Source organism: Coenobita brevimanus, chromosome 73, assembly GCF_032717465.1.
Source record: "Coenobita brevimanus isolate Jiangsu-jjx chromosome 73, ASM3271746v2, whole genome shotgun sequence".
Classification (NCBI taxonomy): Eukaryota; Metazoa; Arthropoda; class Malacostraca; order Decapoda; family Coenobitidae; genus Coenobita; species Coenobita brevimanus.
The window spans coordinates 22075300-22096261 of record NC_137026.1 but is presented as its reverse complement, the minus strand read 5'-3'; positions in this window follow the sequence as shown (position 1 = coordinate 22096261).

Below are 20962 nucleotides of genomic sequence, written 5' to 3'. Positions count from 1 at the left end.
CACCACCATCACCTGCCCTGCCACTCCACCACACAACACCACCACCTGCCCTGCCACTCCACCACACAACACCACCACCTGCCCTGCCACTCAATCATCCAGCATCACAACCATCCGATCGTTAAGCATAACCAAATGTTGACTTAACTGTATGCCTCACGCTGCCTGACCTTCCTCCCACCCCATATTCCTGCTCCTGCTCCCCCACCCTTATTGTCCACCATATCTGAACTTCTCTTTCCTTTTCCTCGTTCCTCACTATGTCTTTCACTCTTTTTCTCTTTTTCTTACTCTCTCAGCTCTTCTCGTAATTCCCTCACTATCTCTCACTTTCTTTTCTGCACTCCTCACATTTTTTTCCCTTTTCTTCACTCTGTCCCCTGCACTTAATTTAAATCTTTGTGAGAATGGCCAAGCAGGGAGATGAAAGTTTACAGACTCATAGAGGGAGAGAGGGAGACGGAGGAGAGGGAGGGCGCAGAGGAAAACAAGGACTGAGACTGAAGAACACGCGTGAATGGAGAGCGAGTGAAATATTGGAGAACGAAAGGGAAAAAAGCCAAAAACTACGCTGGAAAGGAGAGAAAGAAAAGAGATAATGAGATATTGGAAAGAGAAAGGCATCACAGACACCCCACTTTTGCCTCCCTCCAAATCCATTATTCTCTCCTTCCTATTTCTTGCTATCTTATCTTCACATCATCATTGTAACGTTTTCCTCCACCCTCTCTTATTTACTCCTGTCTTCCACTGTGCCCCCACTCTCGATCTCTCTTCCTATCAGCCTACTTCTCCATTTCTTTTTCACCCCTTCTTCTCCCCTCTCTCTTCTCTCGCTCTTCCCTCCTCCTCCCAATCCCCTGCACCCCTACCTCCCTCTCACCCCCCTCTTCCTTTCCTCATTCTCACCATTCCAGTCAATGTGATAGCAACTTTCATTTCATAGTAATGTTAAAATCTGAAGCTGACGATAACCAACTTGGGAAAATAGATTTTGCGTGAAAACGAATGCTTAGTCCATTTCACTTGGCACTCTGCTGATAATTTTCCTACTTTGGTGATCCCTATTTCTATTTCTAGATCCTCCCACCCCATTCCTTGGTAGGCAGTAGAGGAAGGCTGATGAAAAATTAATTCATGCCAGTCTGAGGTAAGTGAATACAGAAAACCTCAAAGCGGTAAAGTCAAGGGAAGAGGAAACATACGAGGAGAATGCCGTTCTAGGATGAAAAAGCAAGCAAGAACAAGAAGAGAGTAAACACGGGGTAATGACAGCGCTGGTGCAGAGAGTGGGAAGAATGAGAAGCAGGAGTGAGGGTCATGAATAAGAAAGGAACAACACAAGAGAATTACTATGAAGAGTCTGTGACGAGATGAGGTGAAGAAAAGAAATTAGAATAAGTAGCATGAAATACAGTCACAAGGGAAAGAACACATCATTTAGAAGTCAATGATCTTGCATGTGATGTACAGACCTGTTTGGCCAATCAGTGATACTGTGAAAGATGTGAGCCCGAAAGAACTATGAGAGTGGAGGTGAAGGTGATGACCTGTTGGCCGGGTGTGGAACGAGGACAGAAGGCAATATGCAGACGGTATGTTGACTCTCGGGTGATCAAAGCAGGGGTGAGGTGAAGTGAGATGACAATGAGATGGGATGATGATGAGGAGAGGTGGGCTGATGCATAGGTGGGGTGGACAGAGGGTGAGATGGAATTGGAAGAAGTTACCGATTGGCGAGAGAAAAAGAGGGAAAGAAAAAGCAGTAAAAGAGAAAGATACGAAACTGAATGAGTGAATATTTGTGTGACAAGAGGGACGAAAGGCGAAAGTGAAGGGCCTATGAAAGGTAAGTATAGTAAAACAAACTAAAAGGATGAAGTAAGACAAGGTAAGGAAGAGATGAAGTAACGCAAGTGAAAAAGAATCATCGGTGTTTATTCTCACGCCAATGTACTTCACTGTAAACTTCAACACCTTCGCTCTGCCACCACTCTCACTCTGCCACCAGTCCTTGGCCACAACACTCAGAGAGCGCACATGAAAGTAAGATAGTAGTTAAGACAAGGCCCAAAGGTGAGGATAGGGTTTGGTAACGAAGAAGGGGAGATGCAGGAAGACTGAAGCTGATAATGAAGGTGATTGTGAATCAAGGTTGAAATACAAGAAACAGGTGGATGGAAGTGAACTGCAGTGAGTATATCAATTTGGGTGCGAAAGAAGGCAGGGAAGGTAAGAGTGTATGCCAGGGTGCCAGGCTGGGTGTGTGCTATGGGTGTAAGACTATCAACACGTGAGGACGAATAATGATGACTGGCGGTTGAGGTATACAGGAAGTGTAAGTGAAGCATGGTGAGATAAACTGGTGGGGAAAAGGCAGGGAAAGGGAATGCAAGGATAGGAACACGTAGCAGGACGGGATGACAAAGAGCATGAGAGAGGAAACGAGGAGAGAGAAGAGGGGTGCAGGGTAAGGGAAAGGGAATAAAATGGAAAAGCAAGGAAATGGGAAGGCAAGGAAACAAGGATATGGGGATAAAAGAAGATGATGGCAGCGTTGGAGAAGGGGAAGGAAATGGAAGGGTAGGGGAAAAATAAGTGGAGGGGAGGATAGGAGCTGGGAGAGGAAAAAAGAATTGCCTTGCATGTGGATCATCATCATCATCATCAATATCACCCCAACTTTTTTCCACTAGTACATGAATTGGGTAATATTCACTACTTGGAAAAAGAGCACAAAAAATATGAGAACCGGGTGGTGTGGATAAAAGTTTGATGTTAACAAAAGAAAGGTGAGCATTAGAGAGATGTGAGAGATACGCATAAAGAGAAGTGATGGACGAGGTTCACTGGGAAAGTAATGGACAGCAAGCGGGGGTATGATGCAAGGGACGTAAGTTCGCCAATAAGAGACACTACGCGGATCAGCTCTTCTGAATTGTTGGGTTGCATTCTTCCCAGTGACATCGCGCATCCAGCACACGTCTAGCTACAATCTCATCTTTCAAACTCTCTATGTATAAACTATTCACAACTCTCAGTTTTTCATATAAACAACTGGTCAATATTTCCTCAGTCTGTCTATGTCACTGCCTATGCCCTACATGTTATGTAAAAACAATGTGTCCAGTCATCTATAACTGATCGGGTCTCGTTTTTGGTTTCCTTTTTCCCTACATTTTTTTTTTAATGAACATGCATTCAGGAAATAGGCCTTAGTTTTTTTTTTTCTTCCCTAAACCACAAGTTAGTGTTACAGGTGTGGAGAAGAGTAATAAGATGCAGGATTACTATAGCTTAAGCAAGTTAAGGCAGAGCAATTTTCCTTTTCATACAAGGTTTCATGTAAGATAAGCCAAATAAAATGAAACAATATAAAAACAGCCATTTCTGCCGCCACCCTCGCCTCTTGACATTTTTCCTCCGCTTGTGCTGGTTTTGCGATGGGAGTTGGCGGCCAGGGCGCCATGGATGGAAAATGTGGGAGATGGAAATAAACAGCAGCTGGAGCAAAGGAAGGGAGACATGGGAAAACCGTGAAGCCTAACTTTACTGGTGTTATTTAAGGAGAGAGAGAGAGAGAGAGAGAGAGAGAGAGAGAGAGAGAGAATATTCACAGGTAATGGTGGGGGAAGGGGAGGTAAATCGCCCTCAATACAACACCCACTGGGCTGGCCAACCCAGGCCACGGTATTGCTTGGGGAAGGTACGAGGTGGGGGTGTGGGTTGGTTGGAGGAAAGGAAAAACGGTGAGGGAGGAGACAGTGGGAAGGGAAGATGAAAGAAATAAAAATGGATCAAGAAAGAAGGGAAAAGGGTGAGAAAAGGAGGAAAGGAACAAGGGTGAAGTAGCGAATAAGAAAGGAGAGTGGTTGGAAGGGGAGGAAAGGAACAAGGGTGAGGAACGGAATGGGGGTTGAGTTAGATGGGTGAGAGGGAGTTAAGAACGACTGGTAAGGACGGTGAGAGTGAAAAGGATAACTGCAGAGCTGTGTATCTGTATCTGCATCAGTGTGTATGAGGCGCTCCTGCACCGGATCATCTCCTCAGAGGGACAGGGACAGCAAAAGTGAACCAGTCCTCATGGTGGCCAAGTATGTTATGGAGGGTCTCATCACAGCAGTGCAAGAAAAAATGTGAAATGTTGCAATGGCTGTGTATAAATATATCGGCCTGTACGGGACGAATTTTGGGTATGAGCTGACAGGGTGAGCACATAATGTTGGCATATGCAGGAACATATTACCAGCACTCTCATTAATTTGGTTCGAACTCAGTCTCAGGGCACCGCTCAGCACGAGGTGAATGAGATAACCACTGAACCACCGTTGCTTCAGCAGTATGCACAGTTTTCGCTAACCATCCGATAGTGGTTGATTTTTTTTTTTTTTTTATCATAAACATTATTAGTGGCTCGGCAGGCAAATTAAAATTGTATAAGCATTTTTCACAGAACAATCCACAATTTTCATTCAGTAGTTATATCAGCGGATTTTAATTAAGCAAATGACACAAAGGGGTCAGGAATGCAAATTAATATGGCTAATACAATATATAACTTTTTTCCAACAAATCAGAACTACACAGTTCTCCATTTATCCCTCACATACTCATACCACACTAAATTGTCATTATTCTATCTTTAAAAAAAATCGTACTGCCATCTCTTTCCTCAAATAAATTGTGAGTCATAGTTATGACCAGTGCACTGTAGCATCGTAACAACACTGTACCCATTCACGCCCACGCAACTACTCAATACTGCCACCACGCTGGCTGTAAGAGGCAAGGAATGAGTAGCAAGACATTTTGATACAGTAACATGGGTAAAATTAAGCTGGGTCACCGTCATCACCTTATCAAGATCACCAACACTTCATCACCCTCCACAATTGCCTCCATGCAGTTAGTAAGAACACAGCAGCGGCCACAGAGGTAAACTTCAGTCCGGCTGTCACCCCCACCACCACCTCACCAGCGTCAAGGTTATGGCAATAATCATAAGTTTCAGCGGCAGTCCGGCAGCGGTGTTAGGCATTTTAGGATAAGTCTCAGCTGTCTGAAAAAGGGTTCAGAATGCTTGTGTAGGAGGAACGAGTGGAGGGGACTGAGGACTGGAGATAGTAGCACCAGGGTGGAGAACAATGGCGTCATTACGATGGATGGCGAACAGACTGGCGGCTTGAGGGGTGAGAGCTATAAACAGAACAAGCCATAGTGTGTGAGTAGGTGCCATACCCTGATGGTGATAGTGGGTCTTGGTAGGTAAGCTTAAGATGACAGTCACAGATGGGGAAGCAAGAAATGAGATGGGTGGGTGAGTAGTCGTTGTAGGATTTTGCATATTAGTTACTGTAATGACATTATAACAATAAGTATTATAAAACTTTCCATCAAATCCTGTGAACGACTATATGAAAGCGTATGTGTAATGGGGTAGAGTAGGGTGCTGAGAAGGAGGGAAGGATGGCCATCTGAGACTGAGCTAAAACGCAAAGTGGATCACCAGTCAATCAAAGCAGCATCTCATAAAACCATGTATTTAATAAGATAGTGGGTTTCGACCTGAGAACAAAGGTTTATATTACAGCTCAATACACCAAGGTCATAATCACATGAAACATAATGACTAACATACGAAGTGGACAAGTTATAACAAGACAGTGTCGTAACACAGCTGGGGCTAAGGAACACATTCACATAAACTAATATCTGTTGCAACAGATCACAATATGAAATGAAAATAAGAGTGCATAAGAATCATCATGAATAAAGTACTCACAACGTTGCCTCCCAAATGATGACTGGTGAAATAGTGAGAAATGGGTGCTCTCCGAATCCGAACAGTCACTTACCAGCACCGACCTAAGACTGTCCCAGACATCACTCAAGTCGAACCAAAGAGCGGGAAGCAGTACCCATAATTCCCGAGAAACAATGGAGACACAAAAAGCGTATACACCACTTCTGTACAACAATTTATTTATGAACAGTGCATACTGTGGTATATAATGCATACGATAATATACATTGATATATTTGCAGCACAAAGAACTACAAGTAAATATATACAAATTTAACTAAACACTTATAACAGAACATCTAAACCAAGCAACAACCATATCTTCAAACAGGCACAATAAATAAGGAAATTTAATCCGTTAATACTGAAAAATTCCAAATACACAAAGGAAGAACTTATACCAAGAATGAGAACTTTTACATAAAGATGAGACAATTAGGCTAACTGATACCCTGATACCCAAGAGTGGGTAAACCATGCAAAAAGAAGAGTCTAGCCTGTGGTGGAATGATGTTCAACAACGCACTAACAATTTTAGGGTTCGTCGATAAAATAATTTCACTTCAATATGTCTTTTTTTTACTTTATTCTTACTACCACCAGAGGCTTTATGCAGCTTAGGGGACACCTCTTGCAATAAAAAGCTTATTAAAGGAAGTACTTATATCCTCCAATTAAAACAGTAATTCCGAGATAAAAAAATATTTGTATGATGTCACGAATAATACATGAATGATGTCATCGTGTAGTAGAGGCCAAAGGTAGCGGAAGAATTTGTGAACTGAGATATCAATGAAAAATGGAAGACCGAGGATACGATAACAACTTAGCGTTTAAATAAAATACAGAAACAGTCTGCTAATAAAACCAATTGAATTGTGTAAAGAAGTCCATTCTCATGGTACCAACAGTAGAAAGATATAAGGTAACTGTTTGTCAGACTGCCCCATACAAACTTGAAGAGGAAAACATTCGAAAAGTGATGTCAAAAACTAACCAGGAGGAACGGTTGATAATCATGAAAGAAAACGTTCAAAAAGTGTAACAAGAGTGAGAGGGTGGGGAAGAAAAATGTTTGAAGTGATATCTTGGACGCCATGGAAAAAATTTACACTTTGGGTAAAACAATGAAACTTATCCGGGAGAAGAGAGGAATCTTGGAATTACCTTGGTGATGCGGATACCCGAACACAGATGATACGTAGTGGGGTGAGTAGGAACATATCCATTAACTACCAAGTACCTCCTCAGACACACACGCACATCGTAGTCAGTTTTATCATTGGTTGAGGAGGTTTAGAGCAAGCATTTTATCTCTTTAAGGACATGGGTCAACGGATAATTCTGGGGCTACTGGTTCCAACATCCACACTCGTGTATCGTGGTATGTACAGCTGGTGGGAAGTTCGGTCACCACAACCCGATGACACAACTAGACAACTGCAAGACAAAGAATGATATCAAAGTACAAACGTCAGCATCACGAACAACAGGTAAACTGTCAGTCAGTACAGCTAAAGTCAATAGCTAGGGCAGGTTAACTGTCAGGTAAGACTAGTAGCCCACCAGCCAATTAGCCAGGCGAGGTTACATGAGTTCCACTCACTCATTGCCAAAGTCCTGCCAGTCCTCACGACCATCTACCCTCTGCTTTAACTGCACTCTTCCACAGCTCCCTGCCTCACTCCTTCACATGTCTTACTTATGCACGATTCATGTAATTTAGTCGAAAAAAGCAACAAAAAATTATGAACTGCGTCATTAAAGCTTTCTTATGTTAAACTTGTACACGATTAAATGTGAAAGTAAGGGAATGTCTGACCCAAGGCAGTAGCAGGACGTGAAGAGAAATCCTGCAGTCGTATGTCAGAGTCTAGAGGAATTCTCTGGGACGATCAGAGATAACACTTGAGATGCAGCACAGGGATAACACTGATACAGATCGAGGCTTGTGACTAACAGAAAGAGAAAAGTTTACAATATGAAAACACCTGAAGGCCTTCCCACGCTTGCGTCATAGAAGGGCGTAGCCTACAGGAAGAAAAGCAGAGAGGATAGGGGAGAGAGGCAAAGAGATCAGTTCACTAAGCGCTAAGCCTTAATGAGGCGATACCCTAATGACGTCACCGTACAAACTGGATGGCAGTCTGGCTAGATGTACTCGTGTCTCTCTGGATGTGTGTCTGGTGGAGGTTCGTGAACAGAGAGAGAGAGTAGGTAAGGGGAGGGAGGGGGAGAGACAGAGTAGGTAAGGGGAGGGAGGGAGAGAGAGAGAGTAGGTAGGGGGAGGGAGGGAGAGAGTAGGTAGATGCTATTTGGTTGGAGGTTTTAATGGGTGTGATAACCATGTGCTTATGAATGTGTTTGTGACGTGTGGGGTGTGTGGAGTTAGGGTGGAGTGTTGCACGGATGTTCCATGTAGCGTAGTATAGGGCAGTTGTTCCTTTTCATTTCTTTGTGGAGGGGGTTGATGTGACATGAAGGTACATGGATGAGGTAAGTCTTGAGCTGAAACAATAAACTGACAGCCTCTCATTCATATGGTCTTTAACTGAAAGTTTTTTCTTTTTTTGAGTCCACCTCCCTACCTCCCGCCCTCCCTCCCGTCCTGCATCCATTACACTCTCCCGTCATCACAAATCCTGCCTCTAACCTCATGATTTCTTTATGTATTCCTAATTCCTTTCCTTCAATCCTGCCTTATATCTAATGTACCACTGTCTTCCACCATAATTCTCTCTCTCTCTCTCTCTCTCTCTCTCTCTCTCTCAGCTGCTGAGTCAGTATAACAGCCCATTAATTCAAATGAAATATTTTACAGTGGAAATTTTTTTCCATGAATTTATGGAAGTAGTATCCAGCCAGGTCATGTGACTAATTTCATATAATACATTCAGTGTTCAGTGGCCAATTCAACAGAATTAAAATAAATAATCTTTGCTAATATTGCCTCCAGGGTGGAACCAAGAGTCCACTTGAAGATTTTTTTTTTTATTCAACTGATTTTGACCACTGACCCATGGCCTCCATGGCCGAGCATATTTAGATATGGTAAAATGATATCTACCTGTGGGTAAAGAATTCCAGCGCTATAACTTTAATACACAGAAAGATAGACACAGACAGACACTGACGCACATGGACAGAGTATCACACACACACACACACACACACACACACACACACACAGCGACATGGAATCTGTGTAACCAGTGATTTCATGAAATCCCTATAGTCGCGGCGCACGACTCTGAGGTTGTCATTATCGCACCCTGGCAACCTATCCGATTTCGAATCATATTATACACGAATCATATTATTATGCACGAATATATTATATACGAATATTATTATACACGAACATAAGATACACGAACATATTATACACGAATCACAAGGGTCTCATATTATACACGAAATGAGACGCACTTTTGAATGGTAGGTTGCCAGGGCACGATAATAACAACCTCAGAGTCGCGCACCGCGACTACAGTGAATTCATGAAATAAATTTCAATTAGGATGGGTTAGGTTAGGTTAGGTTTAGGCTGTGGTTAAGTTAGGCTGGGATAATCTAGGTTAAGTTTAGGCTTGGTTAGTGAGGTTTGGTTAGGTTAGGTAAATTTAGATGAAAGCTACATTATGTTATGCATTCATCTTAATTAACGTAACGTAACGTAACCTAACCTAACCTAACTAACCTAGCCTAACATAGCCTAAACTTAACCTAGATTATCCCAGCCTAACCTAACCGCAGCCTAAATTAACCCAATTAACCTTAAAAAACCTTAATTAACCCATCCTAATTTAAACTCATATCCCGATTACCCTAGGGATTTCATGAAATCAATGGTTACACATATTCCCTGTAACATAATATACACACGAGTGTATGATAGACAGATATACATACACTGGCACTGACGAAGGGATTTACACAACGTTACTCAGAGAAACACCAGAGCGCCCCATGAATGGTAAAAATAAAATGAGAAACATTTCCACCCCGGTTTTGACAACTGCTACATAAAATCAAAGGATCAGATGGTATTAGCACATATTATCACCACCTGTGCTGCCACTGGACAAGGTGAGAGACCGAGGTGCAGAGACATTTTGCGCACCAGTAAAAATAGTGATGATAAATGCACCAATCGCCTTCCCTCACCCTTTATGTTTATCAGTCGACATGGCGGATCGAAACACATGTGTATATTGTACACATGCAAGAAAAATAATATGTAAACTACGTAAAAAAAAAAAAAGTGCACGCCCACGCTTTTACGCATTCCCCCCTCCTCTCTCTCTCTCTCTCTCTCTCTCTCTCTCTCTCTCTCTCTCTCTCTCGCATGGGAGGACGAATATATTAGTTTCTTTCTCCAGCTCACACAAAACTGTTTAGGGTAGAAAACTTTTGCCAAGGAATCCATTAACGACGAATCATACGTCATAAAGGCCTACATATGCTACGTGTATAAATCATCAACAGATTTATATTAAACCCTCTAAAAATAAGGTGGTCGATTTGATTTTTTTTTTCATTTTTGGCGCTTCAAAGGAACTACCACCACAAAACACCACCACCTGCCCTGCCACTCCACCACAAAACACCACCACCTGCCCTGCCGCTCCACCACACAACAGCACCACCTGTCCTGCCGCTCCACCACACAACAGCACCACCTGCCCGGCCACTCCACCACAAAACACGACCACCTGCCCTGCCACTCCACCACACAACACCACCACCTGCCGTGCCACTCCACCACACACCACCACCACCTGCTGTGCCACTTCACCACACACCACCACCACCTGCCCTGCTACTCCACCACACACCACCACCACCTGCCCTGCTACTCCACCACACACCACCAACACCTGCCGTGCCACTCCACTACACATCACCACCTGCCCTGCCACTCCATCATACAACACCACCTTTCCTGCTACTCCACCACACACCACCACCTTTCCTGGCACTCAACCATCCAATATTACAACCGTGTGATCATTAAATACAGCCAGATCCTGATCCATCTGTCCAAGTACGACACCTTCATACATCTGGGCCGGTATTAACCCCTACACCGCGAGGATGATTTCGCCGCTCCTTACGCGTCCCGCGGAGATATTCGCGCTCCGACTGACTTTTTTACATTTTTTACCAAAAATCAGTTATTAGCCCTAGAATATTATAATTATATATGCATATGGCACATACCTTCAGCTTTCTCCTGGGATGTTTGATGAGCCTTCGTCGACAACCGTAGGACTTGTGGAGACTTCTGAAGTTGGGTAACGAAATCTCCACTTTACACTTTCCGACACCCAGTAATATGATTACAAGAGACTGATATTATCACTAGAAACATTGTTCTATGATTTTCAAGTAGTTTGGAATCCATACTCCAAAAAAAAAAAACACTGTGAAAGCAATGCAAATTACGAGCGTGTACGAGCTTCCCATCCGTCCTCGTTCCCAGCTGGTATTCTGTCATTTATTATTCATAAAAACACTCAAACTTTATATTCCTATTACTTTATTACACTTATATATATCTACAGTATTTATCCATGTTTCCTTCAGTAGTAGTAGTTTACTGTCACTACAGGCATTCACTTTCTCTTTCAGTAAACTACGTAGAGAGCCAAGGTTTCACTTTCACTGCCATTACTTCAAGTATTTGTACTCATATTCTTATATTACTAATTATTTAATTTCTATTTACATTATCTATTGTATTTTCAATATTTACACTTCTATTTTACTTACACTATGTTATGCACTGTCACTTGCAGTAACTTATAAAACTATATTCCACTGTTCAATCGTATTTACATCCATTGCTTTCACTTTCTATTTACACATTATTTAAACATTATTTACATTTTCCACTTGCACTGTTTTAGAACGGCTTCAGGCTGTGGTAAACAAAGAAGCATGTTACACAGAGGGGAATCTGGCACTCAGCGCACTGCCAAGAGGTGCGTTTGTGCTCAGATGCATCTAGTGGTATGTGCACACACCTGGCACCTGCAGATCGCAGCCTTCCTCTTCGTTGTGGCAGGCATTTGCACCAGTCTGTGCCGATCCATGTACGCCCTCTGCTCGTCTGTCAGGAAATCTTACAGAATGGTGCCTTGGAGCTGTTGCTTTCACCCTACTATACCTCTCAAGCAGCTGCTGAACACAAGTCCTGGCGAACAACCTCAGAGAAAAGGACTTGGGTGACTTTACCTTCATCTTGTACAGGTTGAAGGCGTTCAGCATCATCATGTCAATGAGATGCAGAAAAACTTTCCTGTACCATCTAGTATTCTTCCCGAGGCAGACGATCTCTCCAATCATCGTGTCGGACTTGTCCACCAGCCGCATGTTGATATTATAGTCGATGACAGGATCAGGTTTCCTCACAGGTTCGCCTGTCCTACGGTCGACCTTCCCACTGTCTTTAAGTTCCCCCTTGTGTACGGTGGTGAGCATGCGCACGACCCTCCTGTCATGCCACCATATTGCCAGCATCTTCTCAGACTTGCATAGGTGCACGTCTCCTTGCTGCGAGTTTCCTGCCTCGGGGAATTTGGGGAAGTTGGCACAATTGCTCTTGACAGTGCCACAGGAGCCGATGCCATGCTCTGAAAGGTATTTACCAAGTTTTGGTGCTGTATAGTAGTTGTCAGTATACAGCACATGATTCCCACCAAATTACATTTCAAGCAGCACTTTCACTACACAGCCTGAGAAGCCAAGGGGGTGTGTTTTGTCCAGATCGACAGTGCTGGCTGAATAGATGACGAAGTCAAGGATGTACCCAGTCTTACAGTCGCACAGTACAAAGAACCTGATTCCAAAGCGATGACGTTTGCTTGGAATGTACTGTACGAACCGCAGACGTCCTCTGAACAGAACCAAGGATTCGTCTATGACAACCTTCTGAAATGGGTGGAAGAATGACATAAATTTATCCTTCATTCTGTTCAGAAGCTCCCAGAGCTTCCAGAGTGGGTCAGTCTGGGAAGGTACATCATTGTTTGTGAAGTGCAGGTTTCCCATGATGTTACAGAAGCGATCTCTGGCCATGTACTTATTGAAGGTGGGTGAGGGTAGTAAGGGGTCCATGGATCAGTAATCTTCCACCTAATGCTTCTTTGAATGTGGCATGAGAAGCATGACGGCAAAGGACACATACAGCTCCTGCACTCCAGGCACGGTCCACTGTTGCATTTTTGCTGAACCTGCACCACTTTCAGCATGTTGGGACTCATACCTGTTGGTCTCATCACATATGTGCTGCATGACTTCGTCATAGAGGAAGGCCAAAGGGAAGTCCACACACTCAGCATCCTCGTCAAGAGTGAAGGCAGGCTGTATCCCTGAGGAACTCTCGTCAAACTAGAGTTGTTCAGGGACGAAATCAGAACCTTCCATCCACACGAAGGCGTCCAGGGTTCCCTCTCGTGGTGGGTGAGGGTGGAGGGTGGCTGTGAGGCAGATTGGGCTATTTCAAGGTCACTCTGACTGACCCTAGGTTGCCATGTAGCACTAGCAGCCCTTACTCTAGATGCTACTCTACTTTTACGATGAGTCAGGGATTTACCTCGTCCCCTAAGGCCTGCCTTCACTGTAGGTGCTGGTGGAGATTCCGACGACGAAGACTCAGGAGAAATTTTCACTGAAGAGGAGGAAGAAATTAGTAAAGTGGGGCTGGGAGAGCAGGGAGGTGATTCACCTTGGAACTCATGGCGGGCTGGGTCATGCAGGGCCATTGTTCCAGGGCTAACCCGCCTCCTCTTCATTCCCTTCCCAAATTCCTTCCCTTGCTGCACTAATGGCTCCTTTCCTTTGGAGCTAGGGATAACTTGGGACACTGAAGCACTCGTACTAGGAGTTTCTGTCACGATTTCCTCCCCAGGCTCATCACAAGATTCACTCGAAAGATCAAAGTCACTATCCATCATTATCATAGATAATTCAGCCAGTTCACATTCAACTGCAGAGTCACTTAGTCCTTTACTGCTTCCCACACTAAGGTTTGTAGGGGTAGAGGTAACAGGGCCCTTTGCAATGGACGCAGAATCGGCAGAAATGGCGGGGCACGAGTGCAACATGATTTCACCTCAGAGGATGACAAAGAAATGAATGATGCGGTGTATATGGGCAGCCAAGGATTGACAATATCAGTGTGGTGACAGCTGCTAATTTATATGCTATGAAATTATTGGTAGGAAATCTAGACAATACATAATAAATTAGGTAGTTCCAGGTGAATGTAAATATCACTTAGGCTTCTCCCTTCCTTTCTTATCTATATTTTTATTACGAGAATAGATCATATGGCATATTTCAAGGGGAAATTACCAGGGAAAATTAGCGAACGAGTGCACGTGGGGTGTTGCCAGGTGATAATTAGCCAATTCGAAGTGTATGGCACAATCAGTTACCTTATTTCATTTTTGTATATATTATTTTGTATAAGAATAGGGCCTAGGGCTAATTTCAATGGATGAAATGAGTGGAAAAATCTGGGGAAGACTTGCTTAGAGCAGCATGGCCGGGCAGGCAAGAGGAGAGAGTAATGGAGGGGAGGTAGGGAGGGGAGTCAAAAATAGGTAAAAATGGCTAAATTGTCAACAATGGATGGGAGTACAGATGACATTAGCAGCAATGACTATTGTTGGACATTGGCAGAACTGACAGATGATACAAGCCACCACTTGAACGCCAGGGTGAATTCAAAATAACACAGAATCACAAAAGTGACGCCCCGCGGTATGATCCATTGCGCCCAAGCATCACAAAAGTGACGCCCCGTGGTTAAGGGGTTAATAAAAACTTCTAGGAATACCCCTAAAATTACTACTAAAAGTGGTTGTAGCTGAGAGTTGCTCCTAAAAGAGTCCTCCTAGGAGGACTCGTAGTAGTAATTTTGCTCCTTCCATGAAGTGTTACCAACACAAAGAATCTCTGCTTAATTTATTTTAAAAATAACCATTTAAAAGCCTTAGAGTATCAGTAAATAGTTTAAAAATGAAAAACTAGTTTTTATATATAGAAACAACATCTGTGTGATCATATATTATGATTCTTTATGAATGTCGATAAAATGGATAAAATATAAACACATTGTGTGGTCAGCTGATCGTGCCTGCTACCATCAGGGCATTGTGTGTACACGTGGTACAGTGACCGTCCACAATGGCACAGTTTCAAGATACCACTGCTGCAGATAAATTCCGAAGAAACAGATACTGGACGGAGGAAGAGTGTCTCGAGCTGGCAGAAGGCACTGGAGAAAGAAAAAGAATTATAAAAGGGAAATTCGGCCCGGGGAACACCTCGGATATGAAAAAGCAGGCATGGGCTGAGATTGCAAATGCCGTGAATGCTGCTTCCTCTCATCCACTTTCTTGCCAAATTCGGGGATCATGTGTTGATCCAGGCCACCTTGCAACAACATCCAGTATTTTATATTAACTATTAAACACCAACTGAATGTTCATGCTGTGGTAATTTTTCCTATTCACATACACTTCTTCATACTGGTTTGGTGCCACAATTCGTATGTGAGTCCCATCAATTACATGAGCTACCCCAGGAATGCCAGCAATTCGCCTGAATTTTCTTTCAGTTCTTTGTAGTTCAGGGAGTGTACGGGGGAATTTCACAAACCTCATAACAATGTGTGGAGCAGTTAGAGCATAGAGTGTTTCCGTTATCACATTGCTCACTGATGGCTGTGATGGTCCAAAGGCATCACAATTACACTGCTGCATTTTTCCAGTTGCAAGGTATCTTAATAGTATCAACACTTTCATCTTGGGTGTGAGAAGATGGTTTCGATGTGTGGGCCTTTCCAGTACATCTCTTACTAAATCAGTAATAAACAGAATGCCTTCACGATCGAAGCGGTACCTTCTCACAAGTTCTTGATCACCATATTCCATGAATGCATCCTTCCGAGCTCGAAAATTTCTGCGTGGTGGGTGGTGTCGGTCAGGCATGGTCTGTGTTGTCTTGTCTCTTGGTGTTTGAGGGACACAGCTACTGTGTTAACTGTCACTAAAAGCCCTACTAACTCCTTAAAAAAAGTCCTTGTGGAGAACTTTTACTTTTTAGCAATTTTGCGAGTAAACTTAGGAGTTGAAAGTAACTTTTAGGAGTACTTCTAGAAGTTAGGAGCCAAATTTCACTTTGAGAGGAACTTTTTACTCCTAGGAGTTTTTATTAATACGGGCACTGATCCTTACAGTACCACACCTGATCCGGCACCTCACACAGGTAACGGTGTACCACACAACCCCAAACCTAATGTAGGTACAATACCTCTTTAAAATTCCCGAGCCCGCTCTGCACAGTCAAGGGAAAAATATTGCCTAAAAATTCCTCCTCCACTTTCTACCCCTCCACTTTTTTTTACACAATGCTTAGTAAAAAAATTGGATTATGTTTTCTATCACACTTTTCATTAAAAAAAATCAGGTTATTTCTTCTTTCATTCCCTGAGTTATGTAGTGTTCTGTTTCTCTGACCTTACTGGAGTTTATACTTATCTTTGAAATACTCATGTAAAGCAGAATATTCCTTCTTTGTCATTACTCATCATCAGCATATTTTTTATATACACAGGATTACACAATATGGTGATGCATGGTAAGCTGAAGACATGTACAAATGTGTCAGGCAGAAGAAATTTAATCCCCGAGCTAGGCAACTATGGCCATATAGCCCTGCTAGGCTACAGGAGCATGCTACCACTCCTGGCAAGGCAGTCCCGGGTGAGGCTCGAACTCGCAATCCCCCAATCACGACTCCGATGCTCTACCACTGAGCCACCGTGCCCCCAGTGTCAGGCAGAAAACAGTACCGGGAGTAAGATGAAGCAGGAAAACGTTTGTTGTGTGTACTGTAGACTGAGGTTTAAAAATTATTATACGTCCAGGCCCAAGTCCACCCGCACCCTAAATTTTACAGTGAGTCATGGTAAAAATGTTTGTCATGAGAGAACTGTTAAGTGTAGAGTAAGATGAGAGAAGAGTGTGATACATAGGCTAAAGCAAGGAGGAGTAAGATATGTGTATGATAAGGTAAAAAGAGGTTCAAAGATGAAAAGAGTGACGAATCCACTAGCCTCTGTGTATTACATTTACTCGTACTGTGAGGGAGAAGGTAGCATTCGTCCTCTCCCCTCCCCACCCAACAGTCCATCCCCTCTCCACTCCATCATCCTTCCCCTCCTTACTCCAGCAGCATCCCTCCCCCTTTACCCCAACACCTCTCCCCTCCTCCCCCTACGGCACCAACCTATTCCTTACCTCTTCAGTTGCCCCTCTCCACCCAGCCACCACCCCCTCTACAATTTGTACACACTTTTCCGTTCCCCGAAAAGTTGAAAACTGAAGTTAGAGTAATATAAAAGAAAAAGTAGTTGTCACACACACACACACACACACACACACACACACACACACAGCCAAGGTGAGGTATGGAGGTTAACCAGCAGCTTCTGTGTGTGTGTGTGTGTGTGTGTGTGTGTGTGTGTGTGTGTGTGTGTGTGTGTGTGTGTGTGTGTGTGTGTGTGTGTGTGTGTGTGTGTGTGTGTGCGTGCGCGCGCGCGCGCGCGCAACAGGAAAGCAGCAGGACGGCAAAAACAATAAAAAGAGCTAGGTATTCGGGAAGTGAAATGTTAAGGGGAAGTCAAGGAGGATTATACAAGTTGTGGTGAAGGATGCTCAGTGGAGGAGGAGATGGAGGGAGTGGAGGAGCAGGGAAAGGAAACAGTGCAGGAACCTAAAAACAAACTGTTCTCATAAACAGCTATCTTACCTTACAATCTCTCCTGCGCCATTAGTTCAGTACCAGTTCAGTAACAAGATGTCTGTGGCTCCGATCACTGGAATCACGGGATGCAGGGCGCCCGGGAACAAGATTTATTAACTTGATTTTTTCGGCGAGGCTCTCAGCGCAAGCGATTCAACACGACTGGTGACCAAACCAAATGGATCCAGTTGTACTTGCCTTGAACAGCCTCGGAGTGATTCGAATCAAGTAAACTTACCCGGTGTGAACAGTTTCTGTAGTATCTTGTAATTTAATGATCGTATGGCGAGTCTATCAAAAAAAAAAAAAAAAAAAAAAAAAATGAAAAAATAAAATAAAAATAAAATATATACATATGTAGATGTGTATGAAGGTGAATATGTATATTTGCATGTATGTGTGTGTATGTCTGTATATATTTGTGTCTGTATATATATGTACACATATATGTATATGTATTTACATATATATCTGCCTTAATCACCAGGGTCTTTGGTTCAAGTGGTGGATAGGCGGAAAAAATTGGCGAGTCCTATAGAGTAACTGGACTGGCCAGGACTCAGCTGGACTCTTTTGGCGTGTACGCTGCATAAGGCTGTCTCTACACCAGTAGCTGAGTTCAGTACGGCCTGACCTATTTTCTCGTCAGTCATAGACTCAGTTGCGGTGGCAGCATCGCCATGAAACTTGGAGTTTTCTAAGATCTATGCTTTCTATTATACCAGCGACGAGAGAAAGAATTTCCATCTTAAGCTGAATTCTGTAGGGCAAATTATAATTTATGATAGCGGTCATTGATTCATTTTTAAGCAGTAGGCAAATGTTTCATATGGCATTTACTCTGTGACAACATGTGTCACATTTACATACACAGGATTATGTAAAAGTACAGATGGACATCCACATCAAGTATTTTCTGCGAGAGAATTAGTCCATGCTGGTTGAAGTCTGACGGGATACTGTTAATTATACTCTCGTCTTCTTGACATCCTGTGATATAGACGAGGGAAGGGAAAATATTGTATTTTTCTATTCCATACTTAAAAATGACTACTGACTCTATCTAAATCGGACTCTGCTCTCTTTGCAAACAGCCTAAGGAGAGTCAGCAGCATCATACTTGTTGCAGCATGTTTGCTTTTCATTAATGTTAACCGTTATATATAGAAAAATATCCCTGCACAGGAACCTTTCAATAGGCAAATCAATTATCACTGTAGCGACTTAAATGACACACAATGCACTCCAGTTGCCGCTGCTGGCAACTAGAGAGGGTCGTGTTATCGGTACGCCTCCAAATACTAGACGCCGCCCCCACATTCGGAACTCAAAGGGGCAGCAGGAAAGATGGGAACAGCAGGAGATGATCAACACAGGAGCAGTTACAGAAACTGAAGTTGCAAGAGGAAGAGGAAGAGCGTTCGAGGCTTTACCTCTTTATCTGTGTGAACTTTGTGTGCCCTGCAGTAAAAGCACTAAAATTAGAATGTAATTAAAAGAATGTTGTACAATTCTGGTGAATCAAGGAGGACCTGAGCAGCTGGAAGATTATTAAGTAATTCGATGCCGTGATAGAAAGACTGTTATGCGTGTAAAAGAAGTGAAGAGCAGAGTGCTTAATGGAAAACAAAAAATATGATCGTATGACGAGGTCAAAGTACAAAAAAGCTACCTACTTCTAACAGAAAACAAACATATCAGTAAAAACCATGGCAAAGCACCCATTCATTTCATTTACTCCAGCATTTCACCGTTTACCTCATTTTTATATCCAAAACACGCTCTGCGGCTGATAATGTTTTATACACTTTTCACTTTAATATTCCCTGCATTTCAATACAGCTCTTAAAATACAAAACAGCTTGCCATTACTACCTCCCTCCTCTAAGACTCTTCCCCCTCCCTCTCCCTTCTTACCTTCCAATATCTTTCCCTTTCATTGCCTTGGTCTCTCCCTTACCTTCCACTCCCTCCAAATCTGTCCTCTCACTCTTCCTATATCACAACAGAACACACCACACCATAACCACCACCAATGGATCATGCCACCAAAGACTCATGAACATTTTTATGACACTCCATTCCAACACAACCAGAATAATTACCAACACATCATAACATCTACTACGATACCACCAACACCAACAAACTATCATCATCACCACAACACATCACCTCATCCCGACACACCAACTCTTTACGTCCTGTCCTAACACCATCAACATCTTAAACTTTAATTACGACCCCTTGTGCTGCCATGTTGTGGGTGTAAAGAAGCAGTGCACCCCAAAAGACTAGGAGTAAGCTTCTATAACAGTCTATGTCTTATTACCAGTAAAACCTTTGTCAAAATTCTTGGCACAGTCAAAAAAAATCCCGCTTCAACAAGGACGTCAAATAGGGTGGGGGGAAGGTGAGAAATCAGGTGAGTAAATGGAAGGAGAAGTAAAACAGAAGAGCGAGGAGACGTGCTGGAAGGAGGGGTGTTGGATGGATGGGCAAAGAGATTGGAAAATTAATCCCTGTCAGGCCTAGAAGATAACAAGCAGCACCTACGTAATTAAAATGGAATATCTCCAGGGAAGGCAGCACAAGGTATTAGGTAATAACTGGAATATAATACAAAAACAATAGAGAACAAACGACGAAAATTGTGCGTGACAAGAATATCGTCAGAGAAGAGCAAATGAACCTAAAAAAAAAAATAAGAGAGGGGGGGGGGACTGTACATGTAATGGAAACAACTGAACTACCATCTAGACGAGGTCATGGTATACCTTCACGCCCAATCTTATATCATAGATTATTAAAAGAAATATATCAAAATCTGTAACTTTCCCACATTTCACCCAGTCTGCCATCATACTGAAGCTTGTCCACTTATGGTCCACTTCAGACCGCATCGTTTATTAACTGCTGGGTTTTGCCAATATTTAACTGCTCGTTATGGTGTTTTGAGGGACAGTCTCACCCTCTTGCCCATGTCCTTAGCCTCAGACTCCTTGTCACACAGACATTTGTTTTAATATTCATTTCCACTTCCCCAGCCCTATGTATTCCCGTGTGAACCCGTTATGTTACAGTGTCTTGTATATCAATGCTCTACCATATTGTGTCTGTGATTGGTTATTTCACGCTCTATTTGCCAGTTTGGGTTTTTCTTGCCATATTCTACTCATTCCTGCTTAGCTTTCAGTAAAATCGTTCCCCAGAGTGCTTGGAAAAAACTGAATAATAACAATTCAACATTAAACATATTAATGCATGGGATGGCGGGAGGGGAGAGGAACTTTTAAACAAGTTTTGTGATAGGTAACTGCAAATTCACAGAAATTCTCA